This window comes from Fopius arisanus, unplaced genomic scaffold, assembly GCF_000806365.1.
Source record: "Fopius arisanus strain USDA-PBARC FA_bdor unplaced genomic scaffold, ASM80636v1 scaffold00139, whole genome shotgun sequence".
In the NCBI taxonomy this organism is placed as follows: domain Eukaryota; kingdom Metazoa; phylum Arthropoda; class Insecta; order Hymenoptera; family Braconidae; genus Fopius; species Fopius arisanus.
Window position 1 is genome coordinate 193,169 of NW_011887878.1, and position 20,552 is coordinate 213,720.

Here is a 20,552-nt window from a genome sequence, read left to right on the forward strand (position 1 = left end):
AAAATGTCCAAGCACGTTAGAAAATTTCACAACATTTTCCCCTCAAATTTCCATAGCGCGCATGCGCCATCTCCCAATATTACCCCCACTCGATAAATGTATGACAACCCTTGTAATAGCGTCAAGTCCCCTATAATTGGGACCTTAATTATTTTATGGCTGCAGCTCCGAGCTTACCTGAGGTTGCCCACCTCTGGTATAAACATTCATTCAACGTAGCCATGCCACCAACGAAAGTAGTTGAAAGCTTGTTAGTTATCCATTCAACTGGTGTTGGCTGATTATTCCCCCAATTCAAATCTTGAGCAATTGGAGCACAGTATTTGGCATCACGTCTTGCGTATGGTATCAATAATTTTTCAATTACACCACCCATGTGGTTAAGAAATAAACAACAGGTTTCAAGAGGAATTCCTACTTAGAACCACAGAAGAAACATCGAAGACTAGTGACTGTTTTTTCAAATCCTAGCTCTCATTAACTGACAGTTGAATGGAGATTATAATCTACCAAGTTCCTCTCATGCGGGAAACATTGGTCAGATACCCGATTGTTTCCCAGTGGCCATAGTATTGTGCTTATTGGGCCTAATTATGCACGTTATCCAAATCACACTTAATTAATGTTGCGATTACTAACTGCTTTTGTTTTCACTCATGTTCCCAAATTTGATGTTCGTCTAATTGTATTAAGTTGAAACGTTATGTGTGTTCATTGCAAGTTCATCTTGTTAAGAATCCCCAGGATTTTAGTAATTTTGATAATTGTACAATTCTTTCATCATTAACAAAAAACATATATTTGTAAAGTTTCCGCTGTTGTCTTCCATTCGTTCAGTCTTTCTAAGTTTTTTTTTTGCGTTTGCTCTGTTACGAGAATCCTCAATATGAAACCGAAAAATTCTAGAAAAGGTTGTAATGTATTGTCATTTTTTTATTCTTTAATTTAAAAAATGTTATATCCTTTCGAGAGGATATAATATCGATTGATCGAAGTGTCGACCTGCTTTTTCAATCGAAATTGTATTCTAATTGTTTCATCTTTCCATCTGAAGGGATGAAATTTGAATTTAATTGCGTATTTCTTATATATCAGGGACTCAGATTAGCGGATGCAGAAAAATAATATTTTCCCAACATCCGCTTGGGAAAGTCCCCGGGCATTTTCCCCCAGAAAATTCCTGTTTTGAACCTCCAATTCCTTTAAATTATTCTCAACATATGAACTCCTATAATTTCCTCTTGTCCATAGTTTTGTAGAATAGAAAAATTTTCCTTAACACCTTTTACAACTTAATCCTTTCGTGCACAATCGTCGCCAGTCTTCCATGGGGTCAGTTTTATGATACGAAATTTTCCCGTTTTTTGCCTGAAAAGGCGAGAGCGGTTTATCTAGTACAGACATGCATCCTTTTTTCTAGCTGACCTTTCACCAATTAGAGTTAGAATCTTCCCTTTCCTAAAACCTTAAAAATGGTAAGGACCCGCCTGCAAGGGAGGTGAAAGAACGAGAAGAAGTGTTCTATTCAGTCCGCAATACAACGTCAACCGATAACTTTGTCCAGTTTTTTAATTTTACGAAAGTCGACTTAAAAATTTATTCAAGGTTTATCTGTATTCTGTAATATTTCTTTTTGTCAATAATACATAAATACACCAAATTCATTAACCAAGTGTTTGTGCAATTCTTTCTTAATATTATAATAAAAACAAAAAAGGAGTGAAGTGAAATTCTAAGTTTGGTCCTTTATTCAGTCGAGTGAAATTACGTCAATAGCTCGAAACGTGCACGGGATAAAACTGTTAATTCCGCACACATTAATTCTATTTCTTCCTTAAATTGGATTGATTACTTCATATGTGACGAATGATAAATCTGACCAACTCTGTGAAATTACTTAAACTTAATTTTAAATTTGAATGAATTATATTTTGTATTTCTCTAATGACATAAGTCTTTATTGAACTTAAGTATTTTTTGAACATTTCCTCCTTTTAGAAATAGGCCGCAATGCCATGACAGGCGTAGCTTTTTCCGATAATTTTATTGTTTTCAATGTTTATTGAAAGTAATAAAATGGAAACTGTACGCATAATTTCGTTGTTATTAATTAGGTGCAATCAATCACTTTTTCTACTGATTGACATTTGATGAACGAAATAAGGATAATAAGGAAAATATAAGAAATTGATGAATTTGTTTTCAAGGCCTGGCTTTCAATGTGACAGGAAAAAGTACCAACATGTGTGGAGTGAAGTAAGGACTTGTTCGTGACATGGATGAATCTGAATGAAGTGGGATAAATGTACAGGAGTACAATGAAGGCTTGGCGGTAAAATAAACGGAGAATTGGGTGTTTTGGAATGACATAGATGTATTGAGGTTAAATGAGGGCTCGGGGGGTGGGAGGCGAGACTCCGGGTAAAGCGGGGGGTTTTAGTTTAGAACGGGAGTGTAAAGATGAGATCGATGTGTTGGGGTAAATTAAGCATGGGCGGGTAAAATGAATGCATGAGAACAAAATGTGGGATCGGATGAAAAGGGGGGGTTTGAGGGATCAGAGCGTTGAGATCAAATAAGGATTTGAGGGTGGGATGGGTGCCTTGGGTAAAGCTTGGGCTTGAGACTGAAATGAGTCCGGTGCGGTCAAAGGTGGTATGCAAGGGTGAAGTTAGGTGTTTCGAGGCCTCCGAGAGGTTGGACGATCAATAATTTTTTCAAAAGGAGACCCCAAGGGCTGACTTGAGCGTTACATAACAATAGGGCCCGACACTATAATTATTTTTATTGTAGTTTCTAGGCTCAAAGGGATAAATCCCACCAATAGTTTATAGGTATTAAAATATGAGAGTTTATTACTTTAGTTATGCCATCCCACTAATTACGAAGATTACGACTAACACATGTCGGAGCCCAATTTGGATCTGCATTCTGCATACCCCAACGGCCTCTTAAATAAATAATTGTTTGTGTGCCATTACTTGGTCAGCATAATCCAGTTATGCTGGTAAGTGTCACGCTGACAATGCTGGGTGCCCAAATATTTAACAATAACCCAATTAACCAAAATCTGGGGCATAACAGATCAAAAGAGAATGGAATCGTATTATGTGGGGTCAAACGCTAAACTGTAGTGGGTTAGGCTAGGTCCAGCTACGATAGAGAATTACGCGAAAACAGAGAGGATTTTTAAATAGCATAGTTTTATCGATCTGCCCAGAAAATACCATTGTTACAGTAATCCAAGATAAAACCACTTTAAAAAGTTGGGATAAATAGGAGAAGAACAAGATTGCAGAAAATTATAATTGGATAAAAACCGACAGTTGTCCACAAATAAAGGTGAGAAACCTCTCTCACGATCACGCGATCACTCAGTGTGGTTGTTGGTAGGCTGAAGAAACTCCTTATAGGGACAGAAAAATTCACCGGTGGTGATTCGTCAGGTGATGGCCGAGGAATTGAAAAGGTTTTCGATCCATAAATAAATAGATAGGTGAAGTGAACGACCTCGGTGGTTTGGAGAGAAAGTGTAGATGTTGAGAGTTTTCAGCTGTCAGGTGAAAAGGTATCGTCGACGATATGTTGTTGTATGTTGTTTCCCTATCTGGTGATTTATCGAAGAGGGCAGGTAAGTTGCCCGTGGAGTGCTAAAGCACTCTGCTCACTGGAAGCGGGAAGGTTCAATTTCAAATCAATTCCAACTCGAGTATTGTGCTATTATTTGCACTTTAATACAAGAACTGAGAACACTTTTAAATTGGAAGAAAGGTTTCTTCTGGGACTCTGAGACAAAAGTGATTTTACATTTTTTAGTTAAACTCTTATGTTACTACTCCTACGCTATTTTAAATTTTAAGTTACAACCCTTAAGCGTAGTAGGGAGCCAACCACGATTATAGTTTACCTGGAGGGACTGGATCTTGCCCACATGCTCCTGGCCGCTGAGTCCCACTTATTCTCTAACGGTGTGCCTGTGACGTAGGGCCCGACACGACAGTTTGGGGGAGGGGAGCAGCTGGCATGGGGAATCGGAGGAATTCGTGACTCGACGAGGGGAGGGTGGTTTTCCTGAATTGGGACCCTATGACATCTGGAAACTCGTTCGGGAAAGTTTGTGAATTGTTTTATAATACGGTTTCACTCAGAGAGGTTCTTTTATGGCAGGGTGAAACGTGTGAAGGGAAATTAAACTATATGACAGGCGACAACAAAAAGTGCGGCACCAAGTTTTTGTATTTCGGGGAAGGTCGCGTTGACTATAAGAGAAATAGTTTTTATGACAGGATTTCAGAGTTTCGAGGGAAAATAAGGACAGGTTGGGTTTGTACTAAAAACAGTTGAACAATAACCATTTGCCTTTTCTGAGTCTGGGCCATTACGGGGTCTGCACACTCGGAAATACCTAATACTCTAATCTTTTCTTTCTTATTCTCTTTAAATCCGATATTATTACTTATTTTATGTATATTATTATATTATTATATTATTTACAGAATTATTTCCTCAGTAAAATGCGCGACATTGAAACGATGAATTGTTCCCGCGAAACGTGAGCTCTACTAGTGGGCAGTGGAGGAAACATTATCGCCGATATTATTATTATATACAACACATCCCCCGTTATTCAAAAGGTGTTTCCCATGGAAACATCTTTATTTGCTTGGTATTTTTACAGGTAACACTATCAGGTAATACAATTTCTTTCTCTTGGCTATATGTTCGGATTTTGGCTCAACGATTTCTTCATTTATATACATAATTAGAAATATTCACATTAAATGCTGATTCTTTTCTACATTTGTACCTTAATCATCTAGTCTTATACTAGCTGGTTTGAGTTTATCGGTATGTACAATTTTCATTTTATTTCCTCCGAGAACAATTTCTACGTTGTAATCATCGTAAACCTTAGCAATTTTATATTGGCCTAGCCAGCTTGCATCAAATTTACCATTCTTTGGTTCCTTCATTAAATAAACAAAATCGTCTATTCGAAATTCGCACGGATTGGCTCCTCTATCATAATATCTCTTACTCTTTTCCTTGGCAGTTTTCAAGTTCTCGGCGGCGGACGCTTGAGTGGTAGTCATTTTCATAAATAGGTCGTCTAAATATTCGATGAACGTGCGTCCGATACGTTCGTGGGCAAATTCGGATGGGATGTTCGCCTTTTTCCCGAACACGAGCTAGTGAGGGGTGAATTGTGTGCCTTCATGAACTGCAGTGTTATAAGAAAACATGCCAAACTTGATCCAGTCATCCCAATCCAACTTTTTACAATAATATTTGGAATAATCAGCAAATACGCGGTGAGCGCATTCAATGGAGCGGTGGATGTTATTTTCTGGATTTTAAAAATTTTGCAAAATAGTTTGATAATGCCACTGGTAAAATTACTTCCTTGGTCGGTTTGGATAGTTCAGGGGCAACCAAAACGGCAACTGAAATTTTCCGCGAAAGCGATCGCGATCGTGATGGTATCTATAGTAGGTATGGAGATTGCATCGGAGTATTTTGTAAGGTTATCCTGTATTATAAGAAGGTATCTATTGCCTTTTGTCGTAACAGGGAGATCAGGGCCTACAATATCCATTTGGATTTTGTCGAATGCGGTTGTAGAGGTATCCGTTATTCTCATTGGTTGTCGGGTTTTGGCTGAGCGGGTTTTATATCGTTGACAACTTGGACAATTACCAACAAATTCAGCAACGTCTCGTTGCATCTTTGGCCAGTAGAAGTCTTCGTGGATACGTTTAAACAACTTAATAACGCCTTGATGCCCTCCTACGGCTGATTCATGGTATTCCTTTATTATAGAGTTTCGTTTAGGTTTTGGAGGGCTTTTCACTTCTCCGGTGCAAATGATGAAAGCAAAACTTGGGTCGTCGCTTTTGTGGCTTTTATCACATGTTCTATGTCTTATTAATTGAGGGGTAGGTCATTTTCACTTTTGGGAATGCAGATTGTTTTAATATTAAGACTATCCATGAGGTGTTTCATTGATTCTATTGAGGATTTTATATGAGGAAGCGTGGGTTCTCCGTTGGGGGTTTTTTTCACTACTAGATGGAAGACATGCGAGGCGTCCTCGAGAAAGGTGAGTGAATCTCCCAGATTGAACTGGCAAGTCTTTAGCCGATTTGCATAGAATCTTCTCCTGGCTACTAATTCAAGTCCGATATCAGAGGTGATATTGTAATCGAGGGGAACAAAGTATGCGACATGTTCCTTGCGGAGGTGCAGATGATCTTTTGTGTAATTAATGCTCCGACTGGGAGGGGGAAGGCGGTCATGTACGTCAAGTCTCAAAATTTTGCGCCACTGGTTCTTTCGGGGTAATTTTCATCATTACTTAAAACCGAGGTCGAACCTATGGAAGGTCGCACACGTTTTTCTACTGATTTTTCAATGCTAAGCTCGTGTGGTGCCCTAGCACTGTTTTCCTAAATCGGGTCAGTTCTACCTCGTTGGAACATCCTGTTATCAAACAGGTTAGACATGGCGCCAGCTACTCCACTCACATAATTAAAGATTTCACAGGGCCATAACCGCTGTGGTCGCTTCGTTTGGATGTAACATCTACCTTATCGAATTCATGCCCGCCCGGAGAATTTGTCTCAATCTCCTCAAAGCGCGACCTTCCTTCTTTGTATGCAGGAGACCGGTCTCCTTGGGAACCCAAAGATGCTACACTCTCCCTGCGATCTTGAGCTTTACAGTCGCTCCACGCGCGGGTGAGTGGTCCCTCAGTACCTAAGTTCGGTCTCTTGAGAATACTAGGCGTCTCGTTATCATCCGCTGTCTCATAACCGTCACTGTCACTATTATTCTTATCTCTAATCGACTCTGTTTCGTCCCACACAAATCTATAGTTTTTTTTTATTGTTAAATTGTATTTCATTATAATTTATAGCCCTTAAAGAAAAAAAAAATGTTCGAAATTAACAAACATTTTGGAGAGCGAAAGAAGAGGGAGGACGCGGATAACGGAGAAATTGCAAGCCTTGTTTCTTCATCCACCTAATCCAGTAATCCCAATGAAAATCACGGACAAGTCGTTTGGACAAAGCTGCTGGTCATCTGGGAAAATTCTTGTTCCCCAAAACCCATCAGCTCTTCAGTAATTCACTATTTTTTTGTCCACCCTCAAATCACACGCGAGGACCGAAAACCGCCGAACCCGTCATTTTATTATGGGCAACTCCCCAACTTTACTAGCTGTTTTCCAAGATAATCCGTTGCAAGCCGTCACACCAAAAACCCTTCGTTGTTATCAAACTTCGCGTAGCCAGAATTTATGACTTCAGAAATGTCAAAATTCTAACTTTCTTTAAATCACAACCTCTCTTCTCCCACCATCAATAAATCGCACCAATGAGTTCGAAGATTCTTAGCCCACCAATCAGAGAAACGACAATAATTATTGTTTAGCTAATTCCCTCCTCCTTCTTCCGACGCTCTCAAGAAAATAAAAGTGAAAAACCAGTTAGTTCGTTTTTAGAAGTAAAGTGAAAAGTAGCACACTTGTAATCTCGCTAGTGCGCAAAGACCGTGTTGAATAAAAGATAACATTTTTTGAGTTTATGCAAGCAAGGTGCAGTGTCAGTGTAGTTTCATTATTCCTGTTATTCACCCCTATTAATTAACTTTCCTCCCAAGTAGTTTTGATAAAAGGAATATCAAGCAACACCCAAGGAAAATTCAGTAAAGGAATCACATCTCGAGTGATATTAGTTTGGTAGCTCGAGAGTATCAACCCTGAGTTGATACAGACTCATTATTAAATTGTCTCATTAGACTGTCCACGACCTTATCCAACTCATCGTGTACTGCTTCTCTGCGCGCTAGGAAAACAGCACCCATCATCGTTTCATTAGCAAAATCGTTCAATCTGTCAACTTTGTCCCTGTCTATTGAAAAATTAGAAACTGGTGTTTTGTCTGTTTTGAAATTTCGCGATCTGAGCAAAGTCGGGAATAAATCGGCGATAATATCCGATCAGACCCAAGAATTGTTTTATCTGTTTCTTTGTTTTCGGAGGTGGGATGCATTTAACAGCTTTAGTTTTTGTAGGGTCTGGTTTAACGCCCTCTTTCGTGATTACATGGCCGAAGTATGCGACTTCGCTGTCAAGAAAATGACATTTATCGGGTTAAAGTGTCAGGCCTGCGCTTTGCAAACGTGCTAGTAATGTTCGTAATTTATGGAAATGTTCGTCAAGGGATTCAACGTAAATCACGATGTCGTCCATGTTTGCAAAGAGCTCTATACCCTGTAATCCTGATAGAACCGGGTCCATTAACCTTTGGAAGGTTGCGGGGTCGTTCTTGAAGCCAAAGGGCATTCTCAGAAACTCGTAGTGACCGTGTGGGGTTGAAGAGGCGGTTTCGGCCATTGACTCCGGGTGCATGGGGACTTGGTGGAATCCAGAGGCCAAGTCTAGCGTGCTAAAATATTTAGCCCCACCAAGCTGGTTCAAGATATCTGTTAGATTTGGTAGGGGATAGAAATCGCTTACAGTTTTTTCGTTCAGACCGCGGTAATCGATAACCATTCTCCATCGCGGTTTTCCGGAGGAATCTGGTTTTTTGGGGACCATCCACAGAGGGGAATTGTAAGAGGAGTTGGAAGGTTTAATTATGCCACCTTCCAAGAGCCCTTCAACCTGTGTTTTTATTTCTTCTTTACGGACTTGGGGGAATCGTTATTGTTTTGTGTTTATTGGTAGTGCATCTGTCGTTATAATTTTGTGTTGAGAGGCGTTGGTTGAACCTATCTTATCACCGAGCAGGGTAAAGTGATAAGGAAATAATGCGATATCTTCTAAGACGCTAGCTTTTTCGACATCGTTCATATCCTCAAGTTTTACATTTTTTTTTTAATTGAACTAATCTCGTGGCCTCTGCTTTTGATCTACCAAGTACACTCGGCCAATTAAGTTTGTAAAAGACTTAAAGTCGGCAACAAACGGAGACGAAGTAACTATAAACACCTATGCTGAAATAACTAGGCCGAAATTTCGATGATAGGTTCGTATCTTCAGAATATAAATTCTTGCTTCAACGTAATCGGTAGGAACGAGAGAATTGGAACAGTGTTTGACAGAACCAATACTTTTTGGAGTGAAAAAAATTAATTTTGACAGATAAATAGTCCTTTTCGAAAAGCTGTGGTAACGCTCGCGTTCAGAATTTAGCATTTTTTGCGGTTTTTTAAAGGCAATTTTAGCCCCATGGAGCCTTTAAATTCAGTGAAATAAACTAGATTTTGTGAAATTTTATTGTAGTTACCTGTAAGTTTTTTTTACGTTAAAACAGGGCAACGCCAGCTTGAGGATTATCGTTCGTAGATTTTTGCTAATAGTCACAGGTTGAATTGAGTAAAACTCGGAATCTAAAGAAGATGATAAAAATTTTATTATAACCTTTTTTGTGGAACTTATAAATTGCTACAACAAATGTTAATACATAAAATCCGCTGTCTTTCTTAGGTTCACAAATATTGCTCAAAAACTCTACTGATAGATAAGTCAACTTATCTCCCTTTACCACTTCGCTACTGAATTATTCTCAGGAAAATCTATGGGATAGATTAATTCTTTGTAAAATTCACTAGGAGCAATAAAATACTAATCCAAATGATATCGTTATTTTTTATTTCTTTATTTTTTTTCGATTTGGCAATAACATATTATTCCATAAAATTCCACTCACATCCTAGCCAAAAATTCCAATTATGTCCTCCCAGAACTGTCGATGGCAAGGATACGAAGAAGAAAAAAATGGGGCTCTTCTTAATCAGCGTCAAAAAATGAAAAAATAATTGAAGAAAGGTGTTTGACTGCAACGGCTCATTCTCAGAATGACTTATGAACAAATCTCTGCAGCATAGGAGCTGAAAGCAAAAAAAAACACCAAACGTAATCATGTAATGTAAAAAACAAATTGATGTCGTAATGGTGAAAGAACAACAGAATACTTCGGTTTTGTTTTTGTTCTATCAGGTAGGACTGTTCTCAAGTTCCATATTGATGTCCTCCACCATGCAATCGACACGTTCCATCACCTGAAGCAGTGCCTCGGTAGCTCTTTTTAGTTGTTTCTCCCCTTTCATAACTTCAGTTAATCCGACCTTCTAGATGACCACCTGCTTTTCGGCAGCCTGCACGAGATTTTTCACTTCTTCCAGCTTTTCTGTTATAAAAACCAAGGTTGATTGTCAATGGGAAATGTATGAAAAACTTTAACAGAAAGAAGAAGGGGAGGAGGAGAGAAGTGCCCAAGCACTTTTGAGGGTGAGAATAAGGGAGATAAAAATCGTGATTAATAGTACTTCTTTCACACTCCGGATCCGGACATCCATCACACTGCATGCAGACTGTGACTACCTCATCTGAAAAAAGATAAATACTATTAATCACTGCAAAAAATGTAATCGTGGGCTATTAAGAAAAAAGAAATTACTTACCCTTTTTTCTCGTGCACATCGATGGGAAACAGAAGATGAAGAACGCGTGTTGCTCCAGTCGAGTTTCACGAAGAGTGAGGCGAATGCGAAAATGCAGTTCATGGGGCCGTTTGATTTCCTTGTTTTTCTGAGAAATTTTATATCAAACTCCTCGTTGTAAATTCCCAGAATTTTCGTCGGTGTCCCGTCCGTATCCAGTACAAATTGATCTTTTGTTTTTCTGGAGGGGAATGCTCGTGAGTGGAAATCGGGTAGAGCAGGGATATACTGAAGTCACCATAAGTTTTTATTTGGAGAATGCGAGTGGAGAGCATGGGTTTGTATGTAAAATTAATGTGGTGAGGGTAGGTTGTCAAGGCAAAACTCATTTCCATTTCAGTATATCCAATACTCTTTCTCGTAGCATTTACTCGGAGTCACCACTCCAAGTTAAAATCCCTCATGCTTATCACCCACTCTGAAAATAAAAAGATTACTTTCTATTGGATTTATAATATATTCATCGCTCACCCTTTGACAGGAGAAGTTATTTATTTTTCAATATGAAAAAAAATTTTCAGCTCATTCGAGAAAGCATACGTCTGCAAGGAAGATGGACGGTGGGTTTTTCTTTCATCAAGATGATTTGGTTGCTCTCTCTATCTAATCTATTTTGATTGTTCTAGCTGGAAATGATTCCCCTGTAAAAGAAATTCTCGCTCTATCCAAGGGGATAGTGAGGAGTCTAAGATTTCGCAACAAGCGCTCAATCATACAACAACTGGAGACCCAAACTGAGTGCAATTACACTTTTGCTGTAGCCCGATCAATGGTGGGATCAGTTTACGATTTGGCATTGCAATTGAAGGATTTTGGTGATGAGCTGATGGCCAGGGATGGACAAGGTTTTACTTTGGAACCAATCACTACACCATTTTTTCCTCCATGTAAGTGAACAACTCAATAATCATTTTGGAGTAATTATTATAATTCTTCTATTATATCGCAATATTATTGTATTCTCTATTATTGGTCTTGTGGATGAGAGTTGCAATGTTTAATGATACAGATATTTGCAAGAATTTTTCATCGAAAGGAAAAATTGAAAAAATTCTCATTTTGGAGCACTCATGTTTTTATTTGGAATCGACCTGTTGTTCGCGGTCGTACGTGGCAGAACGCATTCCTCGATAAAATAAAAAAACATCAGTGAACGCAATTTGAAAAATCGTAGAAATCCCTGGGAAACCGCTAGAAAACATTCCCCAAGTAATAAATCCTCGGTTCCTCGCTAAAGATGTAAAAAAAAACCCCCAAGTGTGAGTGTGGATCCCAGAAAGTTGTCAACATAACCTGAAAGGCTGATGTTGGGAATCGAGAATTACTAGCCTAAAACCCTTGAAATAATGACGCCTGTGCCGTTGGAGAATAACCAGTCACCAGTTATCAACAGCATGCCCCAGACAAGCAGTCGTGGTAGTTCCATATACCTGGGGATGCTGATTGCTTTTACAAACCAACGTACTTTCCACGAGCTGACAGTCCTGGGAGAGTTCCTCCACAGGAAATTTTCTCCACCAGATGAGAAACCTGGAGTTCCAAGCGGCAAGGGTGATAATTGACCCCGCAGTGACGTCGAGGAGAGTCTGATGTTCAAGGATAATACCTTATGAGTAGGATTATGTGATAACTGTCCTGGGAGGTATTCATGCAGGGGTCCTGATGGTTACAGACTTGGGGGAGGATGCGAGGACCTGTTCACGTTAACATGCACGGAGGGCATGTTGAAAAGATCACCAGCAATTCCCGCTATACTAATTTTCGAATTCTGTCTCAGGGCTAAACTTCAGCTCGCCACTATTGGTCCATATACTGGAATGCTGCACCATCATATGAAGCTGTTTTTTTCCACACTAAGATTATAAATTCGCATTTTTAATAATATTATTTTATTATATTTTCAAAGAAAAAATTATTGCTCCAAAAATTGTTTTTCAGTTTTCCACTTTCTAATAGCTATTCTTGGGTACTTAACGGATACGATTTCATTTGCAGATCTTAGTACCTCAACATGGAGGGATTGGTGGAAGAATTAATTAATTATCAATGAATTTGAATCACATGTTGGATCAAATTCGCCAATGCCAAACGGAAATCACTGCGCTACTCCACAGATTGATTTATCTTGGCAGGGTACTCCAAGTGAAGGTCGAGAGACTCCAACAGCATCCTCTTCGCAGGGTCAATTGATACGAGGATGGTGACTGAAGAGGGGCCAAGAGCTGACCACAGTGGGTTCCAAGTGGGAATGATTGGTCAAGGATGATTAATTAATATATTATTGATAATTATGAAACTTTAGAAGGCCTTGAAAAAACAAACTTTTCTATTAGAAACTGTAAGAGTAATTTTCCCGGGTCAACACCCCGGGATAATCCTCAAACTAGTCTGGCTGCCGCCTCTATCGTTCACGATTGGGCACCAGCCAGGTTTTTCTGGAAAACCTGACGGAAAACCAGCCGCGAAGGAATTTCGTCACCTCCGCGGACTTTCGGTGGCGGGTCTCACAATGCCGAGCCAGCATCAGCATGACACGGTAGAGTGGGCGAGGTTCACCAACGTCTGAGTAACTTCAATCACTAACTTCTGCCGTGCTTACGGCATCGTCAACGATATCTTTTCGGGGAACGTATCCCTCAGACTCTCGTGGAGGGATATTACCATCCCTCCCACGTGGTACTCTCTCCTCTGGGGTGGCTCAACCCCAGACAAGACACAGATTACCTGCGAATCCTTCTCACCCCGCAGGGCGCCGAACTGCTCGAGGCACATGCGACGTAGGTATCCGGAGACCTTTCTCACCCACCTAACGTCCACCCCAAGTCGAGAGCTCGGTAATAGCAATCTCATCGCGAGTCAAAACGAGGGTTACTTCCCATGGCGGCGCGTGTGACCGGACCGACGGGAAACACCTTGAGTCCCAGCCCTTAGTCCACCCCAACACCATGGATTTCGCCCTAGAGATGGATCTCTGTAGCCGCGGACTCTCGCCCGTAGCCTCAAAGTAATCCATTTCACTGATCGGGGACACATAAATGTCCCCTTCTCTCGCTATTCCAAGATTCCTTGGAACCACGTACCCTTCATAATCCCGGCAGGGATTATTGCCACCAACTGATCCCGAGCTCCTAAAACATCCGCTCGCGACCAGCACTCAACGCCAACTGTCCTGAAATCTCCTAGGGCCTTCTCCTTCTAGTCTGAGCATCTCAGTGACTGTGGGTCATCCGTTACCCCACAGCCACCAATCAACTCGACGGGATCCCGGGCCGCTAGTCCTTTCACCTAGCAGTTGGTCCCTGGTCTAAGTCGACGGCGCCCTTCGAAACCACCCAGTTGGAACGCCTGTACGTCGGCCCTGAACTCCCTAACACAGCTGGGTGGATTTCCAAATTGGGAAACAGCTATCGTCAGCGCCATCACAGTGTTCCGAAACGTGGTCTCACCCTACCACGTTTCTTCCCACTGTGTGATTGGTCTAATTTACCTTCGGAGCGGCCTGATTGGCCGTCGTCCGATGGTCTATTCATCTTTCACTCGGCTATTTCAGCCGGCGTTAGATGTCGCTAATCTCACCCAGTTATTTTACTAGTGATATTCTCTAGTAACGAGAAAATCTCGTTACAAAACACAAGATTTTCCTATTGTCTCAAGATATTGTAATTAGATAAATTAATCAATTTATTAGAAAAAATGGCTAAAATTAAATTTGCTTAACGTTTTTATACAAACCTCAAAAATCCTTGTCCACTGGCAAGCAAACTGATTATCGTGGGATTATTACTGACCCTGGAGGCCTGGAGACTCCTGGAGGGCCTGCAAAGTACGGTCATGGCTAGGATTGGGGGAAGAGGGGGCGAAATTGTAGCCGCTGAACAAACGCTCGTCGATTGTCAATTATTTCATTTCATCATTCCAGTATTGATTGAAGGAATAATATTTCTTTTTGTTGATTGGGCAGCCATGGAGAAAACTGAGCTCACCAGATTTGGGTCTGGACATCAAGGGCCAGATTGTGGGGCAGTGGCGAGGGAACATACGAAAAATTAACATTGCCAGAGAGCTCGGTATCAGTGTACGTATCATTGCCAACCGTCTCCGTCCTTTCCTATCATCTATTTTTGCCAGTCTCATTTCATCCAATCCTTCCTCCTGTCGTTTCCATTCCTTTCAGCCTGCCACAGTGACCAAGTGTATTAGAAGATTTGAACAGGAAGGAAATGTTTTAACGAAACCTCGTTCCGACCGGCCTGCAATACTGGACAATACAACAAACGAAGCAATTGTGCATGCTGTTCGACAGTCGCCTTTCGTCAGTTCCGTGCCAATAAAGAGAACTTTTCGTCTGCAACGTTCTGTGCAAACCGTGCGTAATCTATATGATACTATATGATACTGGTTACCACTGTCATAAGCCAGGCAAGAAACCAGGAATGACACAGCAGCATAAGGATCGTCGGCTCCTATTTTCCCACCAACATCTTGCATAGGATGATGAGTGGAATTCCACGATATTTGTTGATGAGAAGGTTTTCACCACAGCTGAAGCCGGGAGACGACCATTGTGGCGATTGAGGGGAACTCGGTATGACGAGGAGAACGTTTTACGCATGCATCACTGCGGACGAGTGACAGTGTCTGTTTGGGGATCAATTTCTTCACTAGGCCTGGGCGACTTGGTAATAGTTAATGAGAGGATGACATCTCGGGACTATTTGTTAATCCTCCAGAATGTCATGTACCCAAGTACACAGAGGTGGTTCCTAGACGGCATGATCCACTTGTCACATGACAATTCTGGACCCCACAACGGTAGAGTTGTCCAGGAGTGAATCGCTTGACAGGAGCGACTTCACCGTCTTGATTGGGCAGTTCTCTCTCCTGACCTTAATCCGATTGAGAATGTTTGGGCTCGGATGCAACGCGAATGGATTCAAATGGACAAAGGACGAAATCGAGATGCTCTTATTGCTTGCATTCTTCAACAGTGGGAGACCATGAGGAACGACAGAGAATTCTTACAAAATCTGGTCAGAAGCATGCCTAATCGTTTGCGCGAAGTCATCGCGAGAAACGGTGCGCCCACTCATTATTGATGAAGCAATAAAAAGAAAAAGATGAAGAAAAAAAGAAATGAAAGAGAGTACACAATTGAAATGAGTTATTTATTGTTAAAGTAGTCGTGAGCATGTAACCATCAAGACACCTGCATGTATAGCTCACAGGAGTGTTATGATAGAATATCACACAAGTTTTTATCTTTGCACATCAAACACTCGTCGTCGGCACTGCAGGATCGATTGTCATGATTACGGAGCTCCGCGATTTGCACAGACACTTGTAGCTTCCCCAGACATTGACACAGTCATCCTGACAGATTTCAGCGACACTCTGACACTCATTGACGTCCTCGCATGCTTTGCTCTGCCGCAGCTGGGTAAAACTCTCACGCAGTTGTAGCTCCCCAGGGTGTTGCTACATTTGTAGGTCGGAAAGCAGTCGTTTTGGAGTTGACACCCGTTAATTTCGACGTTGACCGGGGAATCGTTAAAAAAAAATTCATTAATTCAGCTCCGAGATTTCGACCAGAAATGTAATACTTGTGGCCTCGACCTTTTCATCCGCGGAAATAATAGTTCAAATGAGAATAATTCGATTTCTATTTCGAAACAACAAAATCAAGCAAAAATGCTTTTATGTTAAAAAAAAGTATTTATTTATTAGCGTTGAAAAATGCGAGCTCCAGAAATTTTCTCAAGAAATCGCTACGAATTATATCCTCTGTAATGTGGTATTTTTGATTTCAACCATTCGTCGGTTTTATGGAATGTCCAGACGAGAAGTAACCATTGGCGAGGCAAGAGTCTGTCTTTTATAAAAATTCATTTTATACTGTTTTTCCTTTTATCAATTTTTTTACTATATCCAGCCATGTTTCACCGCGCATCTCGGACTCATCGTGGGATTTTGGATCCTGTCACATGACTCTGTTTTGTTGGAGAACGCAAGGAGGTTCGGGAAAGAGTTTGGAGTTTCCGCCAGATTTGGGGAATTTCCTGGAGAAACTGAGTGGTGGCGCCAGCGTCCGGAGCTAGAATTTGTTTCGCTCCAAATCTGCAATTAGGCGGAACTTTAACGAAGGAATTTTTGAGCTCTATAAACTAGAAGAATTGGACCGAGTTTAAGAAAAATAATTTTGGGTTTGTTGATGGTTTAGGAGTCCACAATATTATTTATGGCAATTATGTGTCAGTTGGACTCCTATCAAAATTATATTATTAAGTTGATTGGCTGTGTTGATTAACAGCCCATTCGAAAATTCGTGTGTCGGTGACGAGCCAATCATGGTTTTAGCAGGTCTCGTCACCTGTTGAGTATTGTCCTTCCGCGATTTAATGACACTCCTCGTTTGAGCGCTCGACAAGTGACACCGTATTTTGTTAGTTGCATAATTTTGGTTTTTTGCTGAGAAATATTGGGAGGTAGAAACCACTGAGGATCCAGAAAAGCTTGGGGAGACATTTGCTGTTACCGGAACTGAAAATTGGAGTCTGGTGAGCGGTGGATTGTATTAATTATGGAATTGTAAATTCGAGTTAATAGTAAAATCCTTTTTTTCTAAATTAACGAACAATTTGTCTAAGGCAGTTGGACGCCATCACAGAGTTCAGAACTCTAGATTGATTACGACTCGTTCGGTGGAGTCATCAGAAGCTATTAAATTTTGTAACGTATCTTTTGATTTACTATGAATTCTTAATGCGATTCCTGAAATTTTGTGGTTAAAACTACTTCCTTTGCAACGACTCTTGCCTCTCTCTTTCTCTTTCTAGAGATAATTTTTGGAATTTATCGTGATATCGTTGGTCTGTTATTTTGTCAGAAATTATTGATTTTCTTTTGTTGTGTGGACACTGATTTCTCGAGGTCATTGTTATAATCCTCGAGATTTCAACCGATTATTTGTCATCGCCTTTGAAGCCATAAATTATTCGAAATTATAATTTAAATTATCACGTTCATTTTGCAGCATTGTAAGTGGAATTGTAGCGTTTGTCGACGCTCGAGACTTGTGTTTTGCCGGTAACCCTTTCGGTTACTCTCGGCGTTTGTTTACGTTTTCTCAAGGCAATTCCCCTTTTAATTGCTTCACTCTCGTCTTTGATTGTATTGGTGGACACGCTCGTTCCTCGTGGTAATAGTAGATTCCGCTATCATATGAAACTTTGACTTAGTATTGCTAGTTATTTTACCGACTCTTCATTAGATTTTGACTTTGTTAATTTGGACTTGTTTTAACATTTTATCGAGGCTAGTAATTTTATAGTTTGACTCATGGTTATGGAATCTGATTGTGAATTATTTATTTGTGTCTCGTAAATTATTTATTTCTTTTTGTCACCGAGGACGGTGTGATCTCATGAGTTGAGAATAAGTCGGGCTTTTCTTTAGGATATTTTATTTTGTTTGATAATTTTAGAATATCATTAAAGCACTAAATTGTTACCCCGCAATTTCGGGATTTGTTTGAATTTAGTTAAGCCAGCCATTTCAGAATTGAGGACAGTAATTGGAACCCAGCCGCCTACGCGGGTGTTATACTGGCTAGTTGGCAACTGTCCTTTCTGTTGTAAATTTTTTTTTAATTTTTGGCCGTTTTATTGAAAACGTCCTGGCGCCTAAAATTTTGTCGTTTGAGGTTCGTCGTCGAGGGCTGCGTATATTTCTCTCTTCTTCCGCAGAGAGCGAAAATACGTCACACCTCATAATTTCCCTCATAATTTCCCTCCTTCCATCAATTACGATAAAAACTTGAAATTTTTTTAAAGTCTCAACTATTTCTAACTCTAGTCTTCTCCTTTTAACTTCTTCCATGTGTCTTTTTACTCAGCCAATGTCGATAAAATCTTTATAAAAAATGAGTTTATTTCATTTTATAATGCAATGCCTGATCATAGTGTCTAGCTCAATGTCGACCCTGTTTACCACTTTTCATCAGCAGCTTTATCTAGATCAATTTTTGCAATCATCCTTTGCAGGAGTTTCCTCGTCTTCTCCAGCATCATCTTCCTGGAGTCACTGTTCCTGTCAGCATGAGCACTTCCAATATGCCTGAGATAACCCCGAGGTAGTTCGATCCTGAAATGTAAACCCTCAGAGATAGCAATTCTCTGAGTCTCAGACTCAGAGTCTCAATCTTTCATCTCACAAACCTGCTCCATCTCCGTCTCAATTTGTTCTTCATTTTATTGTCGTGTTTGCGCTTCTCCTCTTCCAATTGTACCAGTGGATTCCTGAAATAAAAGAGGTAACTTTTGTGATGTGAGAAGACACAATTAAAAATTGCGACAGAGAAGTAATTTTACCTTACAAATTAGGAAGCTCTTATGGAATTTTAAATGAGTTGGCGATTTATCAAAACTTGAGATGGTGCAAATATTAAAAAATCTTACAGAAGATTCCCACGTAGACAGCTGGAGAAATTGTGTTGAATTTCGACCGAAGTTTTACGTTGAAATTGCATCGGTGGGCGGGTTCTTCATCTTAAATTTATTCCTTGACTCAATTCAACCTGTGATTATTAGCAAAAGTCAACGAAGGATAATCCTCAAGCTAGCGTTACCCTGTTTTAACGTAAAAAAAAACTTACAGGTATCTACAATAAAATTTCACACAATCTAGTTTATTTCACTGAATTTAAAGGCTCCATGGGGCTAAAATTGCCTTTAAAAAACCGCAAAAAATTCTAAATTCTGAACGCGAACGGTACCCCAGCTTTTCGAAAACGACTATTTATCTGTCAAAATTAATTTTTTTCACTCCAAAAAGTATTGGTTCTGTCAAACACTGTTCCAATTCTCTCGTTCCTACCGATTACGTTGAAGCAAGAATTTATATTCTGAAGATACGAACCTATCATCGAAATTTCGGCCTAGTTATTTCAGCATAGGTGTTTATAGTTACTTCGTCTCCGTTTGATGCCGACTTCAAGTTTTTTAACAACTTAATTGGCCGAGTGTACAGGGTCAGCTGTTCGAGCAGAACGGTGCGCAGGTGATACAACTTCGAACTTTTCTAGTGCGATTGGAGGAACTCTAAATGTAATGGGGGTCGTATTGGAACTTATTGCAAAAATTTTTGCGATGCCGTTCACATTCGTGACAAGCGATTCTCCAATGAATACACCGGGACCTACGTCAATATTTGGTATATACCCTACTTTTTCTGTTTTATTTTTAACTGGGATTGTAATGAGGAGTTTCGCGCGTGGCAGTAGTTCGAGAGTTATAGGCGAGCAAAACGAAAGAGCTCGTCCTCCTAATTTTAATTTCCCAGGAACCTCATCATTGAATATCAACTGAGCCTTTTGTTCTTTGAGAAATTAAATACCGAGTATACCAGATTCATCGATGGAGAAATTATCATTGACTAATGTAAATTTAATTTTTGAGTTATTGATAGATCTAAAAACTTCCCCTAAGGTATTAATCATGCCTGAGCCAACCCCTGTGAGTCCGTATATTTTACTTGAATTTATTGATGTATGGGAAGTTAATGTGCTTTGTTTGCGAAGATTTAGTTGAGAACCAGTGTCAATCAAAAATACACGATTCCTGCATTAAATTGAGGGCTAGTTAAGGTGATGATTGGTAATTCATAAGCATCGTTCGTTTTCAAGTTTAAGCAGACGCGTTGGAGTTTCCGTGTACAATAAGAAGTTGTGCCTGGCTTGTGCCCGTTTGTCGGCCCTCGTTGGGGTTTAAAGGGTCTAATGTCCTTCCCGGCTAGAAATGTTGTCAGGCGTCTCACAAGGTCTTTATAAGGCTAGCTATCTTAGATCGTAAGGCCCTCATAAGGTTTCTTGGTAAGGTCCAGATCAGGGCTGAAACGCAATGGTGGGCTAAGGTCCTTATCTGGTCAACTTTATCAGGTCTTTAAAAGGTTTACTTGATCAGGGCTTTGCGTTTCTTTTATGAAGAGGTCCTTATCAGGCAGTCTTATAAAAACCACTCAATATCGACTTTAGAAGGACCTAGGAAAAT

General features: G+C 40.2%; 1 protein-coding gene across 1 annotated transcript in view; it reads left to right on the forward strand.

Moving 5' to 3' along the window:
• dlt (codanin-1 like protein dlt) overlaps positions 1 to 12,719 on the forward strand; it is a 40,988-nt gene extending 28,269 nt beyond the window's left edge. The window contains exons 5-6 of the transcript XR_892725.1: positions 11,136 to 11,396; positions 12,642 to 12,719. The gene's annotated coding sequence lies outside the window, so the exon portion shown is untranslated. The remainder of the gene's footprint in view (positions 1 to 11,135; positions 11,397 to 12,641) is intronic.
• The last annotated feature ends 7,833 nt before the right edge of the window (positions 12,720 to 20,552 follow it).